At 34.3% G+C, this 27,459-nt stretch overlaps 1 long non-coding RNA gene across 1 annotated transcript; it reads left to right on the top strand.

Moving 5' to 3' along the window:
* The first annotated feature begins 23,396 nt into the window (after nt 1-23,396).
* LOC115888582 lies at nt 23,397-25,963 on the top strand. Its single transcript, XR_004051281.1, has 2 exons — nt 23,397-23,991; nt 25,605-25,963. It is a non-coding gene; the product is annotated as an uncharacterized LOC115888582 (long non-coding RNA).
* Nucleotides 25,964-27,459: the final 1,496 nt, after the last annotated feature.

The raw sequence follows: 27,459 nt of genomic DNA, 5'->3' as shown, positions 1-27,459 counted from the left end.
ATGGTTTAGTCAGTCAATCCTACCAATTTTAGATGCCTGTTAAGCTTACAATGACCTGTTACAGCCTTAGTACAGCCTTGACCTGTTAGACCCACTACAACTTTGACAGCCTTTCTGTCTTTACCTCGGTCTTTACTTATGACGTCTGCCCTGAACTTTGGCGAATGTTCTACTATGAAGTTTTTCGTCTGTATCTGTCTCTGCCCTTGTGAATTTATCCACCATTATAGAAATTTGTTGGTCATCCACTGTTTTGTGGCCATTCTTCTATCGACAATAAAAATGTTTTTAGAGGTTTCTAAGATTTCGTACATCTCTAATATGATAACTTTATTTTCGAGTCTAGACGTTGTCGCACTCTGTTCCACAAGAACGAAAGAAGTCATTGTTTCTACACGAACAAAAGTAATCTCTTAAGTGAGGGATTATTTCCTTGTCACAATAAATACACACCCAACGTAATTTTCATAATTTGAAATTACTTTTGGTTGGTTTGGTTTTAAAATTTTGACTAGACTCATCTCATAAATTCTGAAAAAAACTGAAAAGGAAGCTCACTACACGCAATAACAAGTATTTCCCCAAAAAATTAACTTGAATGAGAAAAGATTATTCGTGTGAAGTTGGCAACTTTTTTTTTGCAAAAAATAAACTGGAATTTGAGAGTTCTGGATAGATTTACAATAGAAAGTTCTTGATAAGTTAGAAAAAAAATTCTTGTTAATTGCGGGAGATATGACTGGGGGTGCCAACTTCACGTAGCACCCTGTTTTATTCTGGAACAGTTCTGATAGTGGAAATATATTGTAGAGTTCTATAGTTCCTGACTATTGATTAAAATAGTTCTATTGTATTAACCAAGTTATGTACAAAAATAAAATGACAGTCATCGCAGTCAAAATTGACTTTTTAAGTAAAAAATAATTTAAAGAATAGTTGTGAATATAGTTCTGAATAACACCCCTAAAGTTCTATAAGATGTACTATTTGATTTTTTAAAAATACTAATAATTAAAAATTTTATCGATTCCTGACACTATAGATAGACATAAAAATCGACTTTACGCGCAAGATACAGTGTTGAAAAACAGTTCTGATTAGAGTTCTGAATATTACCCCAAAAGTTCTATAAGATATGCTATTTCATTTTTTAAAAATGTCAATAATTAAAAATTTCATTGATGCTCGAAACTATAGATAGACATAAAAATCGACTTTACGTGCAAAATACAGTGTTGAATAACAGTTCTGATAAGAGTTCTGAATAGCACCCCAAAAATTCCGTAACATTGATGCACAGATACACGAGCAACCAAGTATAGATCAAGATGTTTAACGGACATAAATTGAAGAATTGTATAATTTTGACATGGCACTAAAATATTGGTGTGGCAGACTAAGCTGAATAAGCTTTAATGTTGTATACTGTGAAGAAGGAACAGTCAAACAGGTCTGGTTTAAAAAAAATAAAAATCACTTTGACAGAAACAATTTAATTATCCATTACGGCGCTCTTAATAATACTAAATTATTATAATCGAAACGACACATTCGACAAGCAATAATTATAATTCCTGGTCTTCCGCGTTTGATTGCCGTACGAAGCGGATCATAATTATATCACCCGCGGTCGTTAAAAACGGCTTAAAAAAGATAACAAACGTTTATTAAAGCGGCGCTAATAAAGGCCGCTTTATACCGAATTACATGCGTTTAAGTGGCAATTAAATATTTTGTGCGCTAGCGGCCAATTGAATTACCACGCCGCATGAAATCCTGCCAGATATAATTCAGTTAACGTCAATAAAATCGTACTAAATATAGTTAAATTTTAATGTTATTTGTTTAGTGAAAGAAACGATTGAGAAATACTCAATTTTTTTATTAAAAAATAAAAAATTGGCGCCGGGAGGCGTATAGCCGCCCATACTCCAAAAACTGCGATTTTGACTGATTTTAATGTTATTACAAATTTTGTAACGTTTTTAGTTCGTTACATGTCTTTTTTATATATAATATATGATGTCTGGCCTATCATCACCGGATTCCCTCTCGTTCAGGCCGGATAGTTTATTTGACGCGTAATTTTTACGTTCCCTAGTCGCCAACCCTGTTATCGTTCGACACAACCCTGTTATTGCTCTGAGGAGGCGCTGTCAACATCGCTTCTGTCAACTGTCTCCGTGCTTAACCTCACTTTGTTTTGACGCTCTGTTGTATCCCAGCTTTTAGAAATGGTGATTATTTAAATCTTGCTGTATAATCTGAATCAGCTGCTATTTCAAAGCAACAGGTAAAGATGAAATATTATCCTTTTAGATTCGATATTATTATTGAATATTTTAGGGTAGAGTTACGGATGTCCCAACTTGTATTTGTGTTTTGCTGGCACGTTGGCGTCCCTTTTCTTTTGTCCTCCAGAATGTCACATGGAAGAAAGGACATGTTGTTTATTATTTATTGAGCCCTCGGAAGCATTTCGAGGTAGGTTTATTTTGTTTATTAGACCTTGTTTGGTTTTAAACAAGAGTTTCATATTTTTAGGGTCCAAGGTACGGACTGCGTCCAAGGTACGGACTGTGTCCAAGGTACGGACTGTGTCCAAGGTACGGACTGCGTCTAAGGTACGGACTGTGTCTAAGGTACGGACTATTTCCAAGGCACGGACTGTGTCCAAGATACGGACTGTGTCCAAGGTAGTGTCTTATGTACGGACATTATCTTATGTACGGATGTCCTGTGGACGAGTGTCCCCAGTAAGAACGATTTTTTCTTACATATAAGGGCCACAGCGTGGATGTAGCTTGAGTCCCATGCTGCTTCGTTCCCAGCTGTAAGCTAGTTAGTTACGGCTGTACCAATTTATGGTGTCTCATTCTGGCCCCTTTGGTTGTGTTGGATCGCTGAGTACAGAGATGCGAGACCACCTCACGCTGCTACTGTTTGAAGCAAGATTACATAAAGAACAGCTAAGTGTAGATTTACGTTCTAGTTTTTATGTTTTGGATTTTCTATATTTTCAGTCTTAAACAGTAACGTACATTTTAAATAATATCGTACAGGCCTACCATACCTGTTGGTATGGTGGGCTAAAATGTTGTGGCTTCTGTGGTTAGGTAAGGATTCACTCCTAGACCAATGACTAAAGAATACAAGGACATATAGCACCCGAGACCAAATTGTTATCATGGCACCAAACAGTGCCGTGGCCATATATTTTTCTTAACTTAGCTGCTTGGGGGGATTTTTATATTTTTGATAAATGTTTTGACTACGCCTATGGTGTAGGCGGTGGCATCATACTAATTAATTACGAAAAAAACGTATTAAAATGTTAACAAAAGGTACAAAACTAGTATCGACGTATAGCACATATCAAGTACATATTATAGTATTAGAAAAATAATTACCAAATTCAATAAGAAAACGCTAAAAACGTGGACTGGACTGTGTTTTGTGTGGACAATTTGTCTCAAGTTTGTCTTGTCAGAAGTCTCCATTTTTTGTGACAAGTTTGTCTTGTTTTTGTCTCAATATCGTGTTTACTTTTTGTCGTCTTGGTCTGGACCCGGGATTATGAAACGCAAACTCCTGGCTCATATTGTAGCGGCTTTTACACTTGAAAGCTGAACACATCACCATTGTAATAAAGTTTATACGAAGTTCACTACGCACAACAAATTATTAAAATCGCTAAAATTGTCGCTGTTGACGAGGTGGTGACTCATCCGTATAAGCTCCAAAATGATGACGTCTAACGTAACAAATTCTGCTGCAGCCCGTATATGGACGTTACATGTCCTTGTATTCTTTAGTCATTGTCCTAGACCTACCCAAGACTGTCTCTTGCCGATATGATATATGTATGATTAAAGTAGGGTTGCCAACTGTTCTCTATTCCAGAGGACTATACCGTTCATATGACTTTTTGGTAAATGCTAGACATTTGGGCGAGGTTTCAAAAAATGTTTCGCCTGTGCGTCTTTTTTACCCTCTCGTCCTCTATTTTTTATTTTGAATGTTGGCAATCCTAGATTAAAAATTGTATGAATGTTTTGTCACATACGTAGAAAGTTAAGCGGCCCATACATTATCAAACAAATTGCGCAACAAAGCGATGCGCAACGCTGCGTTGCACAACTGATTCAGCGGTCCATACACTATAAAACAAGTTGCGCAACAAAGCGATGCGCAACATTCCGTTGCACAACTGCATCACCCGTGCGCTTAGTAAAATTTTGATGAAACTTTTTATTAAAAGTTGTGCATTGTTTGAGAAAGAATCATGTCCTCAATTGCCACTGCGTCAATTATTATCGTATATACCCTAGATCATAGACAAACAGAAAAATTAAAAGACTGCCAGAAGACATACGACGCGCAGGCAAATGTTCCTGTAGCGCATCGACGCAAGTGCCGAAATACGTCCATCTAGCTATCTGTGTTTCGACACTAGTCCGTTAGTCTTAGCATATTCAGAAAGAACACGCTAACCTCCAGCGTTGCCAATTTGTGGGGAATTCCCCAAATTTTGGGGAATCCGGAGCCGATTGGGAATTTGTGGGGATTTTAGCAATACGGGGCGAAAATAAGGGGAGTTTTAACACTTTATTGCTGATTGAAAATGGCGTAAAATTTTTAGCTTTAAAAACGGAGCGGGACGATATCTTTCCCAACTTAAAAATTATAATCTGCTTTTTACTTGTGCTTCCCTTTGCAAATGCTTCAGTTGAAAGAAAATTTAGTGACCTCAAATTATTTAATGACTACTAGGGAAGGGATTAAAAAACAAGGAGGTAATTTACAGTTTAATCTCTCTAACATATATAATAAATATTGTATTTTTATTAAAATTATTTTTTTTTGTTAAAATAATCATATGGGGAATTTTTGGTGAATCGGGACATTTTTCTCCCCAAATTGGCGAATTTAATTTAGATTTTTGGGTAGTTTAGAAAATTGACATTGGCAACGCCGCTAACCTCATTCTTTAGTTTGTTGTTTGTTCAAAAACCGGCACACGGCGTAGTACAAGACTTGATCATTTTTTAAGAAATTTTTGATTGTTAATTTTATTTTTGTGCAAACTAAACAGTTGCTTTTTATTAAAAAATAGCAGACAAAGGTAAGAAAGGTAATGTCCATGCAGAAGTTTTTATTTCACAGGCTATTCTTTCTAGAAATTATACCATCCAGCCCTATTTAATTATTAAATGAAAGTGTGAAAGAGATATCAAGGGCTATTCTGTTAAAATATCATCCGGCCAGTCTAGGCCCTGTTGTGAACCAGAAGGTCTGCTAAGTTAGATGTTGGATATAGAATGAAAGGAATATCATGGCCGAGAACAAGGCATAATTGTATATCCCTTGATGTAGGTGGGTAGGTTTGTTTCTAATAGGCAGTAAAACCAAAAATTCTACTGTGAATCTTCATATTCTAGGCCTGTAAAGATAAATAATTCCTGGAGCCATCTCGAGGTATAGTACTCAAGTCGGAGCGAATCAATTGATAGCACGATGAAAAGAAATAATAGCCATCATAAAACTGTAAACATGTATATAACTAGTACAATGTAGCTATTTAACTGTAAGTACGATGTAGCTAGATATTTAGTAGAATAGGGGTATTATAAATTAATACAAAATACAATAATTGGTCATTCTTTCCATTCCCATTCAATTCTTCCCATTTATTCGTTTTCCCATAAAGGAAAATTAAAATAAAGAATGCCCTTAACCAAAAATAGTGAAATAAATGGAGATAGTCAAATTTTATATTAGCGTGTAAGACTTTGAATAAAAAGGTGTAAAAGGATTATAAATGCTGTATTTATATCCTTTAATATCATGATAATATAAAACTTGAGTAGGTATCTCCATTTATTTTACTGTTTTTGGTTAAGGGCACTCTTAGTTTTAATTGCCTTAAAAATAATAAGTATAATAATAATTTAAATCTCCCGTTCTTTCATAGTTCGTTCCTGTAGCAACCAACCAGAGGGCGCCAAAAGCGCAATCTCCCAACATTTTACCACGCGATTTACCACTCTCTAAACTATTAACTTTCTCTATGCCCTAGATGATGTCGATGATACAAAAAAACGAAAAAGAAAACAAAGAATTTTGATGAAAGAACTAAAATATTACACAACGAAGCGCAACACACGCATACACTACACAACGCGTTGCGCAAACAGTACTGTTGCACAAAAGAATTCAAACATTCTTGAAACTCATCAAACTATTGCGAAACGCATCAAACACTACCATACATTGGCAACTCGTTGCGCAACAGCCTGCGTTGCGCAATTTGTTTGATAATGTATGGGCCGCTTAATATCAGAGTAAGTAAACTGACGAGTAGCGACAGTCCCGTTTTCAATTTTCTTTGCGGCTCACAGTGGGGTATTTGACACAGATAGTTGATCGAATTTTTTTTATGTAGACCTTATATAAATTATTGCTAATTTCAATTAAAGAGGAAATAATATGAACAAAATAAAGGATAATTCGTCGATTCTAAAAAAGAAAGAAAAATCACTGTTCCAGTGTTTCCACGGACAATGCCACTAATGCCAGTAGTAATATCGCAACTAATACTACTAATGCTACGACTGATCCGCGAGCAATGCCCATACCACTAAAGTCGCTACTAATGCCAAATTGTGTTATACTGCTAATGGCACTAATGCGATCGCTTTGTACACAACAATTCCATCGCGGTTTACACCTCGCATTAGTATATCACTGATTGGCAAATTAAAGGAAACCAAGAATGTTTTTCTCATTTTATCATCAAAGTTGTAAAAAGTCGCAGTATTTTATTTTACTGTATGAAAGCCCAATGTTTACTAAGTAAAACGTATATAGACAATATGCTGAATTCTTCGAAATGCGCAACTAAATCTCTAAGTAATAATAAAAATGTCACAAATTTAATCAAATTTTCTGAACGCCCAACTTTTAGTTGCAAAAAAAATCGTTAGTATAGAGAATATCAAAATTAATAATACGTTTTTGTAGAATACATACCTGCAGCTTGCTGAGCCATTTTCAATCAAAACAATAATATAAACGTAAAAAAAGCACAAGAACAAAAACAATTTATAATTTTAGACATAAAATTTAGCCATTTTCCTCTTATCTGTGAGAAGTAACAACTTTGACGCTTCGTTGAAACAAATGAATGCAACTAAACACACCCATAGCAACGCCATTCATTGCAGACATGATTTAACTTATCATTTATCTTTTTTTGGGAAATCTTAAACACATTTGCTTTTTCGAATTTCGATCACCTTTTTCATGCTAATTGCTAATACCCTACCGTGCGGCTGCGCGAAATAAGTAGGTTATCTGTCATATGAAGAAGTGAAGTTGCCACTGTTGCCATTTATCAAATATCTCTTTATACTTTATTTCAAGTATACCTCAGGCAACGAATCGTTTTTTTAATTATTTATTAGCTGTAAGATATTTTATACATTCAAATTTAGAAATAAGGATAAAACAAAACAAAAAAAATATGTATAAAACTTTATAATTAATTCCACTTCAAATTATGAGCAGTGTATACAATGTTTATAGGACCACTTCATAAGTTGAGCAGTTAAATACGTAGTATATCTGTCAAACACGTCAAAAGAGAGAGAAAGAAAATTTGGTCCCACCACATCAAAAGTGCCGACGGTTTCTGTCGCTACTCGGCGATCTACTTACTCTGGTAATATTTAATTTATCTTTGCAGTCTAATAATTCTGGAAAACTGGAAAGGTTTGGTATCGTGTATCAACAACTATAAACCTGTAGCTGTATTTTGTAATTTTGCCAAAGTGTTTGAAATAGCTTCATAATATAATAAAATTTATCCATTTGTAAAAAAACTGCACCCGGCATCTAATTTGGTTAATTTTACCCAGTTTGTTTCTAGAGCTCTAGAAATTCCCGTATTCTACATCATAACTAGATTATTTGGCAACACTGCACGTGAATCACGACAAGCGTGTGGACACCGCTTAATCTGGCGTTATGCCTGTTTATGGCGCAGCTTTCGGTTTGTTAAGGCGGTAGCAGTGACGTTGCACTATTTGGTGTAAACTGTTTATGATTTTGTATGTAAATAGATTAGATCGACGAGTAAACAACACGGAGTATAATAATTATTGATACTGTAACGTTTATCGTAGATATAACTCGATAACTAGAGTTCTCGAACTGACAGGGAAAATGTTTTATGACTGCATTTATATCTATTAATTCTGTATAAATACGTAGTCTCATTGGATTTTCTTTCAATATTCTTTTAACAATTTCGTTTTTCTCAGTAAAAAAAAATTGGATACCTAGGTCGACTCAGGCTTTATTGGCTCAGGAGCTTGGAACTCCCAGTGGATTCTTCTTCAAGTGTCATGTTCCTAGTAAACGTTGATGACTGCCGTGTTAACAATATCTCTGTATCACTCTCGATTTTGCGCTACATGGAGTACTTCATCCGCGCTCAAGCCTGTCCATTGCCGCAAGTTCCTCAACCACTAAAGCCTCTTGCGCCCAATCCACTTCTTTCCTTCGATTTTTTCGTTAAGGATCAGTAGGAGAAACTCATATCGAGATCCTCTGGTTATATGGCCAAGGTATTCAAGTTTTCGTCGCTTGATAATATTCAGAAGTAGTCTGTCGTGCTCCATTCTTCGAAGAACTTCTTCATTTCTGGTTCTGGTAGTCCAAGATATTTTAAGCATTCTTCTGTGTGTCCATCTTCCAAATGCTTCGATTTTATTTATCGTTTCTTTATTAAGTATCCACGTCTCACATCCATACAAAAGAATCGACCACACATAACACTTTGTAAAATTCTCCCGTATTTTGATGTAGTGAACTATTTGGGAGCAGTGACTTAAACTTCTGAAACGCATTTCTTACTTGTTCTACGCGACATCTGATTTCGTATGAAGGATCGATATGTTGGTTAATCCAAAAGCCTAGGTATTTAAACTTCGCCACTCTCTCCAACGTTTCTTCATTCAACAATAATGAGGACTCACCGATATCTACTTTACTCACAATCATTTATAGGGAAATTAAAATAACTTTGGTTGCACATCATAAGACGACGCATGGTGTCATTGATGACATGCAACGAAAGTTGTTTTAATTTCCCTAGTTTTATTTATATTAATAGAGAGCCCCCAATTCTTAGAAGCTTCATTGACTCTGATTACTCACCAAAAATGTACAACTTAAACAATATAACATTAAAACTGTTTTCAAGCCTAGAACAACTCTAAGAGGCGTGCTAACAAAAGCAAGACCAGAGACAATACAAAACAAATATCTTAGAATATTTATTTTTCTAAATTGGCTTTATTTTTCTAAATTGATAAACACATACATACATACTGCCATTACTCGCTGACGAGTATATGACACGCAACAGAAGATGGTTACGCAAGGCGTTTTCTTTCATGAACTTTTCTGTGACTGAAAAGCCCGATACGTGATGTTATCTCTCTTCCGCACTCCGGACATTCAAAAATGTCATTGCTTTGTTGCCTCTTTACTTTTTGGTTGTCGCTGTTACCTGAGTTCACAATTCTTCTCCATTTGCTTTTACCCACTCATTCTGCATGTTTATTCCCTTTAAGTTTTCGTGGAAAATATCCTTGTACCATTTGAGTTGTCCACCCGGTTTCCTTTTACCGTCTAAAAGCTCACCGTAAAGCAGAGATTTTGGTAGGAGGTTTTCTTGCATTCTGCATACGTGACCAGCCCATCTTAAGCGGGATTTTGTAATCATGACTTCAACGCTCTTGCAGCTAGCTTTTTCAAAGACCGATACGTTTGAGACATGGTGGAACCATTTGATTCTTAAGAGTTGTCTAAGGTGTCTCTGTTGCAACTTGTTTAATGCGTTCATGTACATGGCGGCGGCACAGCGCACACAGGTTTCATATGACAAAGGCGCATTCTCACGACTCGTGTACTTGACAAACATTTGTTACTTGAATATACTCGCCATGTCGTGAGAACGGTTTCCTTGGTCACTCGTCGCGTCCCCACTCTCTGTCGGTAAACATGGCCCGATTCAAACGATCATAATTAATCGTACACTTGCCAAGTGCACTTGGCCAACCTTGGCTATACTTGCCGAGGCGAAAAAGAAACTACTGCACGCAAATAATGTACTGTTATTAGGCCAGTCGCCAAGTATTAAAAAATAGCTTATGGCGGGAGCAAGCGGACAAGCTAGAATAAATTTTATTTTGTTTAGTTTAGTGTAAGGAACCACGTGTTAAATATGCACCACCCCCATCACCGCCATCTTGGAAAGAGTGGCTAAAATTCGGTTTATTTTTCATTATTTGTCAATAACTCAATTTCTATCAACTTTAGTGCAAAAAATGTACAAACCAAAATTAAAGAAGAGTAAAAACTCTATAAAAAATGTTCTATGTACTTTTTCCGTGCGACGACCCGTTTCCAAGTTATCTCGGTTTAAACACGCTAAATATATATTACTAAGCAGTTATTATTATAATATATTATTATAGTGGCTGCGACACCACAACCGCATTATACAGACAAGGAAAAACGAAATTCGTTAAAGTTTTACAGAAAGAAAAAGAATTATTACAGACAGCTGTACAAACTTTTAAAGACCCAACCGCATCCCCAGCAGATATAGAAAAAGCTGGAGAACGATTTCTTCTTCATCTATATGGATCCAAAAAATGCGACTCATTAGATAAGTACAGATACCAGTGTTTCGTAATATCTATTACCAAAAGCTTACCAAACCTAGGATCATTACCAGCGACAAAAGACACAGCTCGCTTGCACTCCTTCCGTACGTACAGTCAGGTACAGCTATGGTATGGAAATGAAAAATCACCTCTGGATTGAGGATGGAAAAATTCAAAGAATGGGTTGATGCCCATTGCTACTTCCCAAGATGCAGCTCCCCAAGAATTATTAAATCTGATTTCATGTAAATGTGCCAAAGGTTGTAATATATCTTGTATAGTTGCCGCAAAGCAGGTTTGCGTTGCTCGGTATTGTGTGCAGTTTGTCAGGACAAATCATGTTAGAATAGTTTGGAGGTGGAAAAATTAGACGAAGATGAGTACGTACGAACAATTTTCCTCTCGATAAAGATCAACGAAAACAATATTCTGCACCTTATGAACCAGATCCGGAATATGATACAGATGTGGCAGACATTCAGGAAGATTATATTGATCAGCCAGTAGTAACATCAAAAAAACGAAGGAACTCTGATGAACCTTCCACCTCAAAAGAAACCTAAGTTGACGACATGTGGATTAGGCCTATTAGAAATGGGGAGACCACTAAAAAAAAACGCGCCGGGTACTTTACCTCAAGGCAGCTCCCTGAGAGATAAGGCGGTTAAACTTGATTTTTCACTAGTCGCGCAACAATCAAAAATTTAGTCCGTTATTGCGGTCATAATGCAAATTATGACGTTTTTCCATTATGACCGCGACAGCAAGCTACTGCCAACCAGTAGCAAACAAGTTTTTAGGCTTTATGTCATGGGGGTGCCGCTCAAGGTGGTGTGGAAACAAGTACAGATAATCCCGGATATATTGAACACGTACATTATATCAAACTTTAATTTAGTTTTCGTAAAATTCGATACTTTGGGTAGTCGCACGGAAAAACCCATACAACTTTTTTTATAGTTTTTCCTCTTCTTTAATTTTGGTCTCTACATATTTTGAACTAAAGTTGATAGAAATCAAGTTATTGACAAATAATGAAAAATAAACCGAATTTTAGCCAATTTTTCCAAGATGGCGGCCAAATCCGGGATTTACGGGAGTGCAAATTTAATACGTGCTTCTCGACACCAAACTAAACAAAATAAAACTTATTCCAGCTTGTCCGGATTTGCTCCCGCCATCGATGCACTTGCCGACTAGCCTATACACTGCTGGCAAAGGAATATTAGCAATAGGAGGTTTTCAATGCGATAAAAAAAGATGGTAAGGCTGCAAAATACACTGCAGTGCAACAGAGACGGATAAAGTGTCTTTTCCCTACCATTGTATAGGGGAAGTGATCATAGAAGTGATACGACGATAGAGCCCCTGCGAGAGGGGGCGCCGGGCGGGTCTTTAAGACGCTTGTGTGGGGGCTACCGCCTACTAATAGAACAGAATCGAAAAAATAGAAACAGGACGGACAGTGTTGCCATTCAATTAAATCGAAATTATGTTGGCTTGTCAAAATCCTAAATCTTCTAATCCCATTATCTTGCCTACTTAATGAAATATTAAATAAAGTACGAAACAATTTTAAGAATGTTTTCTCTAGGCACATAACTTCTTTCTAAAACGAAAAGTAACATGCAAAACTTTGAAATCATTTCTAAAATAGCAAGTGCAATTCTATGAAATGGCAATACTGTACGATCTTCCTAGCAGTCGCCCCGACACAGTCGGTCGGCGGCGGCGCTTGACAAAGCCGCGGCTGTGACAAAGGAATTAGGCCGAAAAAAACTTTATAAGGAGTAGCCGAACAGGGTTGCCGGGTTGGTTAGATTATAATTCCATACGAGAACAAAATTCTCGGTAGATCTTCAACAAAAATTAAAAGTACAGAAACGAAATAAAATATAATATTTAAGTCCAAAATTAGCATTCCTATGTGTCGTAATAATAGATCACTCAAATAAAATACAAATATAATAAATATAACAAGAATTAGAAATAGCTAGGTATATTATTTGATATTAAAAAAAATATTGAATTAAATAATATTAATATATTAATAAAAACATATAAAACTATAACAAGTAGGGATAGCAGTCACAAATTAGTGTAGCAGTCACTTTTTACCTTTGTACAAATTTTGATCAGTGATATCTAAAATTAATTTCATTTCAATGGGAAAGCTGTAGCAACTCTAACTCAACTTTTTTCATATTAATATATTTTTTTTGACGGGAAAATCACTAAAATATTTGTCCGAATTTAGGTTGTTTCTTAACTTAAATTTTGTTTTTGTTTACATTTTTGGGGGAAAATATGGGTTCAACTTTAGTAGATGAATGAAATAAAATCTTTTCAAAAGATATCAACTTCTTCGGGCATGTCGCCAATACCGCGCCTAATAAGGAGTAATAAGGATTTTTAGGAATATCTCTGTAACTCTGCAACTAGACAGAACGATGACCTGTATGTGTGTTATTACTAAATAAAATGTAATGAAACAATAATAAAATCAGATTATACAGATTCCAACGCGGCAGTCGCTTAATTTTTAGTCAAATAAGTCAGCTTTTTAAAAGTGCTTCTATTGTAAAAACTAAAGACGCAGTTGAATATATCGTTGGATTTTTCTTTAAATCGGTAGATCGGTAGCTTACAGACGAAACCGGTAGACCTGGCAACTCTGTGATGAACTGACGGTAGTCAGAATAGCGAGTGCGGAGGCGCGGGAAGGGAAATAAAATAATGGCGATAAATAAAGGGCAGGGAGATGGGTATCATGAGTGGATGGGAGGTGGCGGAATTTTCAAAATTTGTTATCTTATTGGAGTTTGTCTAAGTAGACAGTCGTAGTGGAAGTGGAAACGGGGAAGTTGTTGTCCATCTCTGTTTAAGCATAGACTTTTTATAGGCGTTTCATTCCAATGCATGTAATTCCTATGCCTAGAGATCCATTGCCGGGCCTGTATAGCGTATGTCCGGTTTATTTCCGAATCGTAGTGTTTTTCGAGTTCCCACAGCAATAAACGAAGTGGACGAATGAAGACTACACGGGAAAAAATAGATATGTTACATTTTCATAGAAATTAAGAGATAACGATACAACTCTATAGACATATCTTAACGTCATTCGAGAAAAAAGAAAGCAATAATACGCTTAGTTCCAGAGATATTACAGCTTGGTTATTTTGTCGTACAAGGATGTCTTTACGCATGGACAACAAGCATGCATCTTGCAATTAGTATTACATGTAGTAAATTTATGTATTCTAATAAAAACCTACATAAATATTAATTTTTTTCCTACAACAAAAAATAATAGTTTAGATTTAGGTTTTATACAACCTTTAATTGGACATTTCTGGTTTTTCCCCTGTTTTGTTTTGCATTTTGACATTTTCATTTCGGTATTTCAGAATATGGCGATAATTAACAATATTAATAATTCAGAATTGGTAGTAATATGTATTTTTCTAACTAGTCAACCGGAATAACATATTTCTTTAAAAGCACTAAATAGCATTTTTCTCGGTTCAATTAAAATGGAAAAAGCTGGTTTTTCCCATGTAGTCTTCAAATGCTGTTGCTGTTTTCGAAATTTATGGATTTATACGAAAATGGGCCCTTCATACGGATGACCAAACATAAAGTACATAGAAATCGTATTGCAGTGTAAGGGAACTTAAAAAGAAAAAAGCAATCACTAGCAACGACAATTTCGGGACGACCGGTATCCATGGATGCGACTATACTGTTTACTTGCCAAGGATTAAACAATGTTTGTGCTGGCATGGCGTACTTGTTGAAATGAACACGTCCTGAGAGCGCCACACTTGCCAATGTTGCTTACAAAGTGGGGACAGGTGGGGATACTTGCCAAGTACGCAAATATTGGCGTACTTGCCAAGTAGATGTGTCGTGAGAGTGCGCCTTAACATGGTAGGGATTATTATTACTCGGTACACTGCGAGTGCCGTTTTTGATCTCAAGTCATGATTGTAGAAAACGCTGTGTTTGGAAAATTGATAAATATCTTTGTTACCAAGGAATCAAACTATGACTCTCTCTGTACTGGCAAATATGCTTAAAAATCAATTACTTTTATTTATTTCTACTCGTTACATATGTTCTTCAAAATACACTCTCTTTATTCTAATAAAATGAGTTACTTTTGAGATTAATGACACCATTTATCACTGAATAAAGACCAAACACCCTGGCAACTGTGAGATTATTGCTCCAAATACTCTGGCTGAATCAAATTTGAAAAATTTTAATTAGCACAATGGACACTTCTAGAATAATAGACGTTTAGGTGTCGAAATAATTCCGGTAAAAAAGAACATTAACTAAATTACAGGTCACTTAAGTCGTTCTAATGAGTTGGCAAGCGCAGGCTTTTCCAACACTTAGCCATAATTTTAAATTAGCCTTGTTTAATTATAACGTCGTAATTATAGGACGTTCTCTATAATTATCATAATTAGATTCGACTTTTGTTTGTTTATTTCCAAACGTGAATATCGTTTTGTTTATATTTATCGATAAAGTACTAAGAATGTGGAATGTGACCGTGCCATTTAGAAATCATAGTAACAATAAAGTATTTTAAGATATCGTCTCCATTTTGGTTGCCAGGGCTAATTTGGACGGGATCTCCTTGTTTACGCGGACTCAGCAAATTTCTTAAGCGACTCTATCCACGTCCAACAGGGTTGTAGTTGTTCCTGGATGCACAATTGTGCATATGATGCACAATTTACATACAGGATGGCGCCTCTCATACGCAGCGGAAGCTCCAAGGAGAACGGTAGTTTATATCGAAATAAAATTTTGGCAGCCTATGTAGGTTAGTTGAAGACATTTTATAAAAATATATAGAATTATACAGGGTGTCCCCAAAAAAAGTTACACATCAAAGTTGTGTTTTTTCTAATGGACCACCCTATATATTAATTGATTTTCGGATTCTAGGAAAAAAATAAAGGTGAATTTTATTAAAGAAGCATATACCTAAAATCTAAGGATTTTGACATATTTTACATTTTGTGAAAATAAAGAGAAAATTTTAAATTTCGATAACAGCTACCTAAATTTTAGTTGGCCTTGTATAGCCTGATATTTAATTACAGTAACCATTGTATGTTAAACCAAATTGAAATTTGACCCGAAAAGTTCTACAGGGTAAGACAAAATTAATATGGAACATTAGTCACATTTAAAAGCAAGTTACTCCTTTATTTTAAATGGAACACTCTGTATATTATACCGGTGTTCAATGGGGAATTCATATATCTTCAAAATATTATTAAGTTTGCCTACCCCTTAGACAAAGATTTTCCTAGATATTTTAATTTTAATGATTTTGCGTCAGTAGATCTTTATTATTTGAAAAAATCTAGGGTGGCTGTGATATATGTATGTACCTTTTGTTAATATAACAAAAAATAAGGATTGTAGAGTAAAATACTCAACGGTAATAAAAGGATACATGTTTAAAACATATTTTAATTATTATAGAATTAAAACTAGATATAAACCTACAACTATGTGACAAAAATTAGCTAGATGAAATCAAATGCTCATAATGCTTCCTTTCCTGTTACCTGCATAAAATAATTGTCTTTTCAAAAGGATCTTTTCATTTTAAAAGGCATATGTGGAGTTCAACCTCGAAAAGCAGCTACAATAATTTATCTCATGTTGTCGGCAATAGTTGGTCGAGTTTTGTAAACACTGTCTTTAACATTATCCCTAAAAAAAAAGCAGACTTAGATAAAATCAGGAGCTGATAGAATCATATCAATTCTCTCTGATGTAGAATAAGTTTGCATTTTAGGCAAATTTTTGAGAATTTTTTTGTTTTAACTGACATAAAACAATAACTAGTTATTAAAGTTCGACTAATTAGACAGCATATCACCGTCAAACGTCAGACATATCACAGCCACATAGATTTCGGTGGATACGTTTTTTTTTGTTCTAGATACCGCAGTGGAAATATAAACTATGTCGCAGGCGCATAGAATAATCCGGCTTTTTGCCAAAAAACTAGGCATATTACAAAACGCCAGCATTTTAAACAAAAGAAGGAATTTTTACAAAAAGCCTAGTCACTTTGCAAAAAGCCTAATCAGAATTAGGCATATTAAACAAAAACGATATTTTCCGTACACTTCTGCAAAAAGACTGCCTGTTGCAGTCGTTTTAAAAAATGCCAAATCCAAGCCAGGCAGATTAAAAAATGATCAAAATTTACTCAGCTATGGGCATAAGCATATATTGAATTTGAATAAAAATACCCCATATTTTCCTATACAAAAACAATAATTTATGTCAAAATTTAATGAAAATACCAGGGTTGGAAAAATCATTTTTTAAAAAAATAAAAAAAATCAGATTTTTTTTATTTATAACAGATTTTTTAAATTTAAATCAGATTTTTTTGATTTTAATTCAAAACAATATTTAAATTGGATTTCCAAATGACTAGGACTTATATTTTATATTTAAAGTTCTATCCTAAATGGCTTATAACTCTGCCGGATATCGATAACATTAACAATTCTACGGCGCATGTCATTTTTCCACATCGGTCACCAATATATTCCGCAAAAAAGTCGCTCGCTTCAGATCAAAAGGATTTTTTTCAAACGTCTCAAAAGTATTAATTTTTGACATTTTAACGCCTAGGCATAAAAGTAAAGAACTGTTACGCCTAAGCACAAGAGTACAAAAATATATTATTAAACTGATATTAAGTGTCAAATTCAACGAGAGTACAAATAATTGTTGCTCGACTACTGCTTATATTATTTGCAGTGTTTGAAATTGATTAAAAAAAATTATTTGTAATGTTCAAAAAAATGTTCTATTCAGAGTAAAAATGTACTTTTTGTGCTTAACTCTAGTTGGAATAGATGGCCCTTCAATGGTAGAGGCTAGATAGGCTAGATGGTCCTTCAAAGGTTTTCAAAATAATTTTTACTCCTAATAAAACAATACAATATTGTTCGGAAATAGTCTTAAGTCGAGAATGATATATTATCTAATGCCAAAGTGTACACATAGGTATTTCACATTCATGTCCTTATATAAAATAAAGTTTTTTGTATGCAACGCACTGTATTTTCTTTATAAAATTAAAATAAAATAATAATAAATTTGAATAAATAATATTTGGCGACATAATTCCGGAAAAAGCCGAACCGATCCGAAATTATCAAAAGCTTTGGATCGCGACCGTTGCAAGAATAGCGCCAAATAGTGTTTACATTGTCCTTATGGGCACTTTCCAATCTAAACTTGTTTATCTATGATAGAACTGATCTACAGACGGAACAGGATCCTACCTAACCGAACTGTAACTGAAAAATTTTCGTTTTTACCATCTCTATTTGGAGAAACAGCACAGCGGTGTTCAAGAGTTTACACGTCCAAATACCCACATAATATAACGTCGCTTAACATCGGTGATCAATCAGGAACCGCTGTTTCGACGAATCGTTGCTTAACTACTGTGATGTATTTATTATATAAAAATATATTTTTTAAATGTTATGAAAAATAATGATTGTATTAAAAATTCAAATAAATAATTTAGTTGCCTAATAACGTCTTGTTTAAAACATACGCAGGCGGAAAAAAAACAATGTTAAAAATTACGATAACTATGCAAAAAACGTGTCGAAATCGTAGAAAAATGTTTAACAGTAACATTTTATTTTTACTATCGCCATGCATAACAAATATTTGATTGCCGAACCGCTAATATTTGCTTTTTAAAAGTGATTAGAAGCTGTTTTACCTAAATTGTTTAATACAATAAACATTGGCTTAAAGTATATTTTACTGAAATTATTTACACGTTATGTTTGTTCATCTGTCTGACCCATTTGATTGGTCAAAGTCTAAAGCCCCGTCTTCATATAATATTTTACCTGTCAGTTTTGTCAAAGTTTACAGAATCCTTATTTAATCTGTAAACTTTGGTTTTGTGAGCCAGGTAAAGCGATCGAAAGCTTTTAATAATTTCGGAGCGGTTCGGCATTGTCCGTAATTATCGGAAAATATTTCAAATTTATTATTAATTTCTTTTATTTTGATAAATAAAATATAATGTGTTACATAATAAAACCTAACATTTTGCGCTGGATGTATACCATGATAGTAAGACCCATGATTACTTATGGAGCAGTTGCCTGGTACACAAAACTAGAGCAACGGACGGCAAGGCTAAACCTATGCAAAGTCCAGAGACTAGCATGTGTGTGCATCACAGGAGCCATGAGAACCTGTCCAACAGCAGCAATGGAGGTCATTCTAGATCTAACACCACTGCACATTGTCATTGGTAGATATGCCAATGCGACAATGATTAGAATGGTCACTAACGGAATTAGTACTGGGAGAATTGTCAGATCAGGGGCTTGGAACACCCTCAAAAAGGAAATACCACTTCTGCAACTCCCAATGGACGATATGCCAAGAACGTACAACTTTGACAAACATGTCAATGTAGTATTGAGCAATAAGAAGGATTGAAGAGCGAAACGCTTGCCCAGCAGTTAAAAAGACCATACCATAACTTGGTATACTGATGCTTCCAAAACCAATACGGGAACAGGGATCGGAGTGTTGGGCCGAGAGCTAATTACTCCGAACCAATGGGCACTTACCCTAGTATCCTACAGGCAGAAATCTACGCTATCGAGAGATGCGTACAACTTATCTTAGATAGGAACTATCGGAAACAAGAAATAGCCATCTTATCTGATAGTCAAGCAGCGTTAAAGGCGATCAACTCAGTCTCAATCAATTCGAAATTGGTCAAAGAATACATAGAGAAGCTGAATAAATTAGGCAAAGAAAACAAAGTCCTCCTACACTGGGTGCCTGCTCACCAAGGGATAAAAGGCAATGAAAAAGCAAATAATCTAGGTAGAAAAGGAGCGAACACTCCACTAACTGGACCAGAACCGTTCTGCTTTCCAAGTGGTAACCAACTCAAGGAGGAACTCAAGAACTTGGAAGATTCCATCCGCAACCTGGAATGGAAATCTTGCAATGGTCTAGGACACTCGAAGAAGTTTCTGAGGGCTTATGATCAATAAAAATCACAGATCTTCCTAGGTCTGAGTAAGAACAATCTTCGGATTGTCACGGGGTTTTTAACAGGACACTGTCTCCTCAATGAACACCTCAGTAGATTGAAACTAAGAAGAAACGGCGAATGCAGATTCTGTGGGGAAGATGGTGAAACACCAGTACACCTCATCACTGAGTGCGCCGAGACGACAACCATTCGTGCCATGAATTTTGGTACGACTGATATTGGAGATGGAGAACTACCCTCTATAAAACCGTCCCAGATACTGGCTTTTGTCAAAGCCCTGGGACTGTATGATGAGTTATGATACAAGAAAGGGGGACACAATGGATCTGTAAGGTCGAAGTGATTAACCCCCCTCCCACTCATTCTAAATTCTAAAAAAAAAATACATATAAAAACCTTTATTTTATATAAACATATGTATGAAATCTCTAAAATATTGTTGCGGACACGTGTGGACTCGACCTAACCAAACTATATGTCCCGCCCTCAGATGACCTTAACACCGCATTAAAGAATAGACACCGTAATGATTCATTCGAACGTTCGGGAAAAAACGAGTTCCACTGGAATGGAGTAGTACATATGAGGACACTCGAAACCTTCTCTATGCACCTAACGATCTATGGACTATTCGAGAAATCTTTAACTGTGAGTATAAAAGCCGGCGGCTGGAGCCTGAAGAGGACAGATATAAATAGACGAGTGCAGTTGACGCGCTAAAATTCAAAATAAATTCTTTCTAGATAAATAGTTGTAAATCGTTTGTAAATAGTTCTTTAAGTCTTTTATCGTTATTGTTTTTGTTAATTAGTGTTAAATAAATTGTGACTTTCTATCCACACGGAACCGACGAAAAACGTAATAATATATTTGGCAACGGCCCAGCTACGAAATACCGGTTCCCATTAATAGGTCTGTACACTAAAAAAAAATTTGCACTAAAAGCGGTAAAAAATTAATGTTTTAGTATTATAATACCAATTAAATAACTTTTTTAAAAAAAAAATAAACTCCTTTGACAAGAGAGACTCTTGAAGTTATGCGCTCCGTTCAAATTAAATAAACGCGCTCTCATTGGCCTGACGTCACATGCCTGCCGCACGCTGCTCCATTTGCGACGGCAAGACCGTGATTCAGTTTGACTCATTTGACTGTGACACTCCCTATACAAGGTATTGAAGTACAGTCGACATTTACAGCAGTTACATTATTATTTTTGTTGTTGAATACCGTAAAAGAAGTTGTATTTGTTGCTAAATATGGAGGAGGGTTTCCAGAAAGGAGATTCACATAATTTACCGCAAGTAGATGTCAATATGGTATTTGACTTTCTCGCGATGAATACTGATTACCTAACCAAGTTGAATCCAGTGGTGGCCTTTTTACAATATGTTAATAACAATAACGAAATAGGGAAAAATACTTAGCACAAATAAATCTGCAAATGTTAGCAAGAGGTGTTGAAAAAGGATTATTTTGCGTAGCACACCCCAATTTTGAAACTACAAAGGCAAGGAAATTACTGTTATCAACGTTAAATATGATGAGGATTTTACAAAAGGTCTTCTTGACTCTGCCATACACTTTTGGAAAACCAACATTTTTAAATTACTGTATGCAGTTTTTACTGAATAAACATTTAAGATCTTAATAAAAATATCGTTTAGGAAACCATTGTTTTATTTAGAAACAGACATAGTATAATCTTAATGTACTATTGTATTATAATGGGTTTTTGTAAGTTTATTATGGTACAGAAAATACTAACTATGTTATCTAGTTTTTGAACCATAGCTGAAGAAATAGTAGAGTGGGGTCCTAACATTTTAAAATGTCGCAAGCGATTTATTATACGTTCAATATGTATTCGCACACTTGCAATTCGTTTTGTAAATTGCAATTACTTACAATACTGGAGGTCTGATCAATGTACATTTTTTTTCCTTAGGGATGTTTCAACTTGTTTAAAACCTCGGTCTGTCATAATAACGCAATTTTCTGGAAGAACTTTTAAATATCCACAATCTCCACAAATTGCAACATCGCTTGCGCGTCCTTCATACCCACAAGATATAAAGTTTATGAAACCATCAGGAGGGGGATACATGATATCAAATACTTTATAGTGTTACACTTTTTATACTCGGACCAAGTCAGCGCCTGTTGAACAGGGTCGCTAGGTTTTTGAATTTCAATTATCAAGCAGTCGTTGATAGACTGTACATTGTAAAAAGATATTCGAAATTGAATGGGAAGATTTGAATATATAAGGAAAACTTAAACAATTAGTTTTAAAAGTAAAATTTGATATATAAATTGCCGACTCTGAACTGTCTGTTAACTTTGTACGGTCTTTCAATATACACAAATTTATAATTTGCAGTAGAAAACTAAATTTTCTTGACAGACCTATTATAACCTAACACCGAAGTTAAGCGACGTAAGACGATACTAGTGGATGGACGGGTGACCAGTTCGAAACTCTGTATCGTGCTGTTGTCCAAAAAAAGGCAAAAGTATATAATCTATTGACACACACTGCTCATTCACGCCGGTTCGCGGCCGGATGAGATCGGATATCTCGTGAGTAAGAGTCGATTTAGACACTTGCCAAGTCGGTAGGCCATTGACCATGTAGGCCGAGGACCGTAGTTCGGATTCCGCGTAAGCAAAGTAGGCCCCGTCCAGATTAGCCCTAGCAGCAAAAAGGAGACGTTAACTGAAATCTTTACTTTACTTTTGTGTGCTAAAATGTATAAATTATATATCTCAATCATTTTGCCCCTCTATAAGTTCATTATGCAAAGATGTAAATGGAGGCTGTCTCTCTCCTGGAATTTCAAGATGGAATCGATGAAATGGAGTCCGGAGGACATCTTTACCTGACAGTATTAGAAATATCGAAAAAATCTAATGCTGCCCGGTAAGATGTTAACAGATACTCCCCTACTTCTTCTTTCACGTACTTCTAAAACATTTCTTCTATATAGTTTCTTCGGTGTATTTGCAATTATAATCGCTAGTTTCTTCTTTCACAAAACCCAAAGAAAGTATAATCACTCTTAATTTTTGGCCTCTCCTTTAGACCAAAATGGTTAGAATTTCTGCCCTATCTTCATGCTATATTTTTAAAGAAAACAAACAGTTTGGTTATTGAATTAAAAAATACAGAGTTAATAGTCTTAAATAAATGTAAATATTTTCGGGGCTGGTAGATCTCGACAAAAGAAACATATTTTCTCTTTACCGTTATTTTGTTAAGTCCAAAATAACGGAGTTATTTCACTTTGAAAATTTCCAAAAAAATAATGATTTTTTGCTTATATTTTCAAAACCACTGGATCTCTTCTGGGTTTTCTTTCTTGAAAATTTAATCTACTACCTATGTTGCCATATTTTTAAGAAATGTCTAACTAAACATTTTTTTTTAAATTCCAATTTTTTTCTAAATTTTTTGAAGCTGAAATATACTACCACTAAAAATATTTGCACTTATTTAAGACTGAACCTGTATATGCAACAAAATAACAATTAAACCAGAATAACCATAGACTTAGAATAAAATATAGACTACACTATTTACATTTAAGCGCGGTCCAATATTAATTTTTGTAAACATGTTTACTCCTGGGTGCAGCTGACCTCGGCCGTCTGAGTCTTTCGCCTCCAGCCTATGTTGTCACGTCTAAAATATTATTAATATTTTTTTTGTTGTTATACACATATATTGAGATATTAAAACTGTATTTTAATAAAGTAGTGTTTAATAGTAGAAAGATGTATTAAATAGTCCCTATACTACTAAATTATAAGTCGGAGACTATTTAAAAATGACAAATTCTTTACAATTTGGCAACACCCACCAATCGCCGGGTCGCCTGTTCATTCTTTATTCTCTCGTAGTAGAGCCATAGTAGAGTAAAGCACGTGTCGTAAAACCTTGTTGTCACAGTTTCTCCATGGCTATTTTATTGTTTTTATTGGATGTTTTGATTTTGTATTTTTTTGGATTCGATTTTCTTAGTGTGTAGTGTCGGTTTAGTGTTTATTTTGATTACTTTTTATTTAAAAACTATAAAACATGGTTCGTCAGTGCCAAATTTGTAAGAAATTGGACTATTTAAGTCCTGGAACAACATTCCACAGGTAAGTCAAATTTACTATTTTGGCGTCAGTGGCGTTGTAGAAAGGCGCTTATTTAGATAATAATTTAGTAAATTATAAACCCTGGAAAATCTGTATTTTTTATATTTATCATTTACGTAAAGGTTCTTACTAACCTCGTTATTAATATAACGAGTAGATACATTATTAAGTACATAAGAAGTAGACACATTATTTTCTTGGGCATTGGTTAATTTAATGCTTTTTTTTATGAAAAATGTGTTTCTTTTTATTCTAAAACCATCCTTAGAATCTAAAATAACATACAGGAATTCCAGAATGATATTCCATTATGAAACAACAATTTTTAAGGCTTATTATAAACTATAAACAATCGAGAAAGTCGAAAAAATTACAAGCTACCAAACATTTTAAAATACCAAACATTCCTTATTTTTTTTCAAGACTAAAATATTTTACAAACATTACTTTTTCCCTATAGTTTCACATCAGGTATAGAAATAACTACGTTTTTATGATAGGGTCACCATTATGATAACAAAAATGACGAACAATGGTCCAGAAATGTAAACAAGTACATATTTTTTGTAAATATTTTTCTTACCGCTTGCATTTTTGTCCATTATTATTTCACAAATTATACAGGGTTATGTAAACCAGGTAGATATTTCGTTTTTTTTATATTAAACAAAGATAAAATAAATATGCCATTTTAAAATTTATCCAGTACTTACCTAGAGTTTTTTCTTTTTTTTTCTCGACTGTTAATCTATTATTAATTTGTAATACCGTATGATCGAAAAAAACGGCGTCCAGTTGGCTTGGAAAAAACCATCGATACATACTCCATATAATTTTACATATAAAATGACAGCGATCTTCATTTCATAGCCATCGCTGACGCCGTTTTTTTTCGATTATAAGGTATAATTTTCATTTTTTCTTTTATAATGTAATATCACTTAAGTAATATCACATATAATCTGAAGATAGTTTTAGAATTAACCAAAACGTAAATCTTTAATAAAACAATCTGTTATTATTTGCCATATATGTATGTATCCAAGAAAATAATTTACATATTATTATTATATGTTTTACTGTTTTTTATCTTTATTTGAAACTCAGAAATGTTGCATTGGCTTTCTAAAAAAATGAACTTGTAAGTTTTTAAAATGCTTCGTTTCGGAGATACAGGGTGTAGAAGTTTCATTTTTATTTCGATTTTTTTCCAAATAATTTCTGAAGTGACGTCAATATTTGGACGAAAATTGGCGTTTGGGAGTTTTTTGACATGAAAAATTAGATTTAGATGTCAATTTGACTTTTACTAATAGGGGGCGCCACCTACATATTTTTTAAGTTATTTGAAGAGTAATACTTTTTGTCTGTATCTATATAAAACTACTGAGAAAAATTTACATTTCCAACGTTTTTTACTTAATAAGGTCTCTTGTTGACACTCGCCACAAGTATAGTTCTCAAGATATTTGGAAACGAATTAATCAATACATTCTTCATAAATTATTTGGAAAAAAGCGAAATAAAAATGAAATTTCTACACTCTGTATCTCTGAAACGAAGCATTTTAGGACATAAATTTATACTATTTTTTTTACTGATTTTATTTGCAGATTATGCTGCCAAAGTTTCCTGAATACAATTCCGACCACTCTGTATATCAAGATATCCCCCATTACGTACTAGTTTTTCTTAATAATTTTCTATACATTTTCCAACGCCAAGATGTACCAAGCGCATACAAATACATCAAGCTTCAAACAAGCTTGCACGTTGACAGTAATACCTACAGTAATATTGTATTATATTAATGTAATATTTTTGAACCAATGTTCAATATTACTGTAGTAATACTGTTTATACTCATGCCTTTTATATTTGTTTGAATTTGGTGCATATTTCCATTGAATAAAGTATAGTCACCATTACCATTATTATACTTACTCTATAATAAAGACAGTAACGAGTTAAATAAATGTAGTTTTCATTTTATTCACTTCCTAAAAGCTTGCTTTAATGGAACAGATTCCTGTTTTTTCTAATTTACATAATAAGACATCACTTTTACCGGAAAAAAAAATTAAACAATTATAAAGTTTTTTCTCTTTCTGTTCTATTATATCTATAGAATAGATCCTGTTTTGATTAATATTAGAGTTGTAAATGTTTGACTAAAATTAATATTTTATTAAATTAATAATTTATCATCAATTTCAAAAATTAAATAATTTCGATTATTAAAATTTCTTCTATAACACGTACTTTATTATTTTTATCGTTTTTAGACTCTAAGACGTTTTTTTCTAAGTCCTAAACTTTGCTTTATATTAAACTATTTTCTTTATCCTAAATCTTAATAATATAAAAAGTTTAAATACGATATATTTTTAATTGAATTATAGCTTCATTAAAATTAAAAAAATACCCGCCTATGATACGGAGAGTGCAGGTGCACTGAAGAAACAAAAGACAGTGTTGCGTTGGGCGGCAGAGCCGTCAGGAAACGACCGTTACGACGGAGACAGCCTATCTATCGCTCGTGTCGCACTCGTTAGAGCCAAAAACAATAACACAACAATAACAAGACGTTGTCTGTCCGCATCTTCCAGCTATTTATGAATGAGATGCTCAGTCTATATTTTATTCTAAGTCTATGAGAATAACCCATTTATCGAACTGTTTCAATTGGTTTGTCACAAAGTTATTAACAATTGCATTCGGAAACGTATATGTTTATCGGAACGAGCAACCGTGTTATATAGAGTTGTAAAGCGACAAAAACGTCGTAAAAAGTTAACGACCAATTTTGCAATCGGGCAAATGAATCGGCGAGAAATTGCGATTTAAGGCCTAGTTAGCGATAACACCTTTTCACAGAACGACGCTGTTAAACAGCGTAAAAAAGTTAAAACTCGGTAGAACGGCATCGTCGATAAACTCATTTACACCACCTGTATATATTATGATTCCATTTGACTGAAAAATAAGTCCGAATACCAACCTAACCTAACCAATCATATAAATAAGAAATAAATATTTCATATATCATTTACATACGAATGAACTGGATATAAAACTGTTGTTTTTATTAAGCTTAAGGTTCATCGCTTTGAATAAGAAGACTAAGGAAGGAGCATATCAAAAATCTTAGGTACACCGCGATGGGCCTCAAATATGGCCGACTTAAATTCCGGTTTATCAGTGTTATCCGTTCTAATTTTATTTAAAAAATATAAAACTATGATGTAGGGTAGACGTGGGGTAGACTCAATAATTTGTTGTTTTATTTTACGTTGTGAATAAATGTTGGTAGTTATTAAAATTGTTATAAAAATATATAATTCTAATAAAAATAGATAAGTTATAATAAGTATTTATTAACACAAACATCCGATACGCTACTGAAGCAGGTAAGTCAAATTAACGTATCTAAATTCTTCGACATCTAATCTTTGACAAGTAATAAAT

The sequence above is a fragment of the Sitophilus oryzae genome, unplaced genomic scaffold (genome assembly GCF_002938485.1).
Source record: "Sitophilus oryzae breed Bouriz unplaced genomic scaffold, Soryzae_2.0 scaffold_801_pilon_pilon, whole genome shotgun sequence".
NCBI lineage: Eukaryota > Metazoa > Arthropoda > Insecta > Coleoptera > Curculionidae > Sitophilus > Sitophilus oryzae.
The sequence above is the reverse complement of the archived record's forward strand: the minus strand, read 5'-3'. Positions and strand labels throughout refer to the sequence as shown.